The sequence below is a fragment of the Haliaeetus leucocephalus genome, unplaced genomic scaffold (genome assembly GCF_000737465.1).
Source record: "Haliaeetus leucocephalus isolate CR32 unplaced genomic scaffold, Haliaeetus_leucocephalus-4.0 Scaffold92, whole genome shotgun sequence".
Lineage (NCBI taxonomy): Eukaryota > Metazoa > Chordata > Aves > Accipitriformes > Accipitridae > Haliaeetus > Haliaeetus leucocephalus.
This window is the reverse complement of record NW_010972528.1, coordinates 16,171,878-16,176,535: the sequence shown is the minus strand read 5'-3', so window position 1 is coordinate 16,176,535 and position 4,658 is coordinate 16,171,878.

Sequence of the window (4,658 nt, the reverse complement as noted above, 5' to 3'; positions counted from 1 at the left end):
AATATTTCAATAGAAAATTATAATTATTTACTTTTTTCCCATTCTTTGATGGGACACCTAAGACTCATTAACCAGACATGATAACAGGTCACACTCCAATTTGTTCACGCCATTCTACAACAATGCTGTTTTGACCTTACACTGCCATGTTTCTTTATTTTATTTATATTGGCACACCGCTAAACCAAGCATTTTAAGCTCCGTGAGAAACTTTCAGCCACAGGAAAACTAGGATTAGATCAAAATGCCCACATGGCACCAGTGGCATCGTCTCTGGAGTACGAACAGAGATGTGGAGAGCAAAGTAAAGATCCCTGTGCTCCCCCCACTCCCTTTGTGTGGAAACGAATATTCAAAGCACTGGGTCTTAGTAAAGACCTTAGATAACTGACCCAACTGAAATCAAGGGATTGCAAAATGTCTTTTTTCATGGATATATGGTTGCTACTTCTCAGGTTCAGATCTGGCCCTGCCTCATTGAAACATGCTTTTTTTGTTCAGTTTTACAGATGGAATCTTCTACATACATTCTGAAGTAACACTAGAGGGCAATAATGCATGAGATATTCAGAATTTCTGAGCTGGAGAATATTTGAGATGGGTGGTCTTCTTTGTTAACAGTTAAGCAAAGTTCATAATTTGCTTCATGTCTTTGCTTTAATTTGGAAAGGACTTAGGCTGGAATAGGAAAGGAGGAAGAAAAAGTTGCACAGAAGACTGGAAATGAAAAATCAATTGCTTGCTTTCACATTGCTGTGATATTCTTAAAAGAAAGTGAGAAACTCTTTCGGAAGGGATACCTGCATACAGGGAAGAGGCGTCTCCTCCAAACATTATATTAAAGGACATTTTAAGATCCCTGAATTTATTCTTTATTTTGGTGAAGCACAGACAGAGAGAAATCTCTTGGAAAGGAAAGGAGAGAAGAGGGGCAAGAGAATACAGAAGGAAAAAAGGGAAAAGAAGGGGGGAAAGAGAAGAGAAGAGAAAAAAGAAAAAGCTTATAGAGGTAGGTAGGATTTGAAAAGATTTGGTTTGGTTCTCTTTGCTCCTGAATTTAATTTATCACCCTTTCATATAGTGTCTTGGGCCATATATTATCTTTAACAGCTTTGCTTACTCAGATTGCTATTAGTAAAAGATTGCTATTAGTATTGTCTAAAGCTTGGACATTGTATGGTGCTGGAAAATAAAACAAAAATCTTCACATCTTACTGCTTTCAATTCTCAATAAATTCAAGGTACCTCGATGGCTTTTTGTCTTGAATTTACGGCTCTGGTGATTAACATCCTCAGGGTGCATTCAGACATCAAGAGAAGGTTTTGCTTCAAAAAAGCTTTCTTTTAGGAACGTCAAGTGCAAAATTAATGATTCAGGATTCAGTCTGGAAGAAAGAGATATAAGTGTGAAGTGAACCTTTAATGGTCTGTAAGAGGGAGTGACTGCTTAGAAGAGTTTTTATAGCACTGCACTTCCTGCTACTTCAATAATAATAATAACAGTAACAGTAATAATGCCTACCTCTGATATTTCACTTCCCATCAGCAGAACTCCAGTAATTATGTTCATTTCTTATCTTAAAGCAAGTGTTACCAAAGAAAGGAATGTGATATGTGGCATGTGTTTTCTACTATCTGTGTTTTTAAGCAACGTAGCGGGACCAGTTTTGTCTCCCCTGCTGAGGCAGGATGCAGAGAAGGACCCAAATAGCAAATAAAACTCTTTGAGCACGCACATTTTAGACAGATCACTATAATTTCCTTAAAGGTGAGGTGAGGATCATGTCATGGACACACAGGATGTCTGGCTCCTTTGAGTAGAAAAATAAAATGTTTGTTACATTTAAAAGTCTCACCATTTCTGCTTTCAAATATATATAGCACAGGACTAGCATGAGGCCACATTAGTATGGCATGTTACTGATGGTTGATGCTACCTATTGGTTCAAGCCACAAGTTTAAACCCAGAAGATTATGTTCTTTTTAAGAAAAGGAATTAAAGGGAAGTCTTAAAATGCCCATCAGTCTGAGCAGGCTTCTTTTTTTTCCCTCCTACAGCCAATAGAAAGCCATATGAAATTTATTCAGTTCCTGATAGCGCAGCTGTGAAGCTAGCGAACAATTCATGGAGATTGCTCAGAACAGAGTCTCTGTTTTCATGTTACGTTTAATGAGCCTTTTGGTTGAAAAATTTGTTATGATGCACTTCGTTTCCAGTCTAAGATGATTATGACTCCTGTGGTTTTGAGCCTTTCCAAGATCATTGCTGAGATTCAATTGTTTCTGCTTTAGGTACCTATGTTCCATAGATCTACATTCACTTTGTCATTGGCAGGGTATGAAAGGGAACAATAAGAATATTCACATAGGTCAGGTTTCCGTGAAGAGATCTTGCCTCTCATAGTGGTGTTCTTTCTGCTAATCCAAACGTAAAGATGAATAGTAACAATTCATTTCAGCTATACATTATTAATTTTAAGCAGTCTAGTTTGTCTTTCAGCCACTTTATATGACCCTTGCCCACATAAATCAGCCAGGAAGATTTAACTCTCTTACTGATGAACCCAGTTCTGTACATTTCCAGCCTCTTCCTGCAAAACTGAACATAACACTCAGTTTTTTCTCAGTCTTCTTGAAGAACTAATACATAACTAAACCCTTCAGTTAAACTTGGAAAATTGCCCTTCAACTTCTAAACGCTGACTATTAACTGCAGGAATTTTCACTCTATTGTATTTAGCTCTACTACGGTAGATTATCCTTGATTTTTGCACTGTCCATTTTTGTTGAATGAGGTGATAATTAAACACATGCAGTCTATAGAACAGAAAGTGTTATTCAAAACTAACCAGCAAAGGTCACAGAATAAATACATTGACAACTTGCTAAGAAAGGAGATTATCCAAAGTCTTGACTTGGTGTTATTTCAAATCCCAAGACACAAGAGAGTTTTTATTCCCTCTCAATTCCTTTGTTTTGGGGGGATTTCTATGTATTGCTTAGCTTTAATTTCTGTCAAAGCCATCCAATCAACTCTGTTGAATGCTTGGTAAAATTCCCTTCTACACTTGGGTCGGTACGTACTGAAGAAGAAGGTTATCTGCACTATTAAACCTTTGACTTCTTGTCTTTTGAAGAGATCATTTTGCATTTTGCTATGGCAGAGCTGTAATTAGATCTGTTAATTAAGGACAGAATGAACTTTTTAAAAACTCTAAACCCCTTTGCATTTTTGATAAGTTTGCTTAGGTTGCTACTGACCTTCGTGCAGGGTTTGCCACTGCTTATTAATTGTTAAATTTTAATTAGGCATGCTGATGAATGTGCTAGCCTTTGCAATAAATAAAAGGTAGCTTCATTTATAGCCGGATATTTACCAGTCTACAGTGAAATTATCTGCTTTCCTAGAACACAGTTAATTTAACATATTTTGATAACAGTAATTGGTGGTATAAAAAACCCAAACCCAAACAGATAAATATAATGACTCCCTGGTTCAAAGACTGGATTACCAGTGCAAACTGAGCTAGGACATTGGATCTTAAAAACATCCCACAGGCACTTGAACTAAATGACTTTAACAGCTGGTCAGATATTCATGTTATTTTTAGTGAAATTCTTTCAAAACATGTTTCCCATAGAAGAATCAACCCTTCTTACAGAAAAAGCAGGTCAGACTGGAGAGATAAAGAAGTAAGGGGATGAAGAAGAGGATCATCTTTCATGCTTAAGGGAAATGAAAATTTGCAGCACCAGCAAGCAACCTGCTTTCTTCTTTGCTAGTAATAAACATGTGGCCTGTACTCGTGCCTGTGTGACCCATTCAGGGACTCCACAGACTAACCCACCAAGAAGGCTTTGAAGCAAAATAATGGGAATCTGTCCCAAACTCCCTCGAAATCAAAGGCTACTGGGAATCAAAAAAAAATTCTTTCAGATTGACCAATAGCCCCAAATCTGAAAGAAATAGCAAGTATCTATCCTGTTTGATTACTCTAGTAGACGTACTCTAGTAAATGGCACTGTTTAAATTGGACCTCCTGCCACTCTCACCTCTTGCCTCTGTGAAGGATCATCAGAGAATCTTCTCATGATGAATGAGATATTTAATTAGCCATGTCCATTACCATGAAGACAGAGTTAACAACCAGCAACTTCTGACACAGCACACTCATGTATGTAACTTTATCCCCAATTTCAGTGCTAGAACTCTAAGCTGCGCAGCAAACTGTGAAAATAATAGAGACAGTGACTGAAGTCCTGGTTCACGTAGAGGCAAGTGGCAAAAGTCACCCTTAATTCCCACACAGTCCCTGACGAACTTCAGAGATCAACGGCCAAATGCTCTGCACTGCTCTTATCAGGACCTACCACATACATAATGAAATGCTACTGCAGGCAGTGCTGATTTTCCAGCTGTTTCACTGTTTGCCTTGAAGAAAGAGCACATGTGATTCACTTTTTGCTGGGAAGTTTATTAAGTATCTCTTCCCAAGGATAATTAGATAATTATAATTTTGTCTGTATTATTACTGATGAAATGCTACTTAAATTTCATTAGGGATGGTCCAAACAGGTTTTGAAAGCCGAGGAAGTGCACTGCTCAGAACTGTGTGTGTTGGGTCACAGTTCCTCTGCTCCTCTGTCATCTGACCATC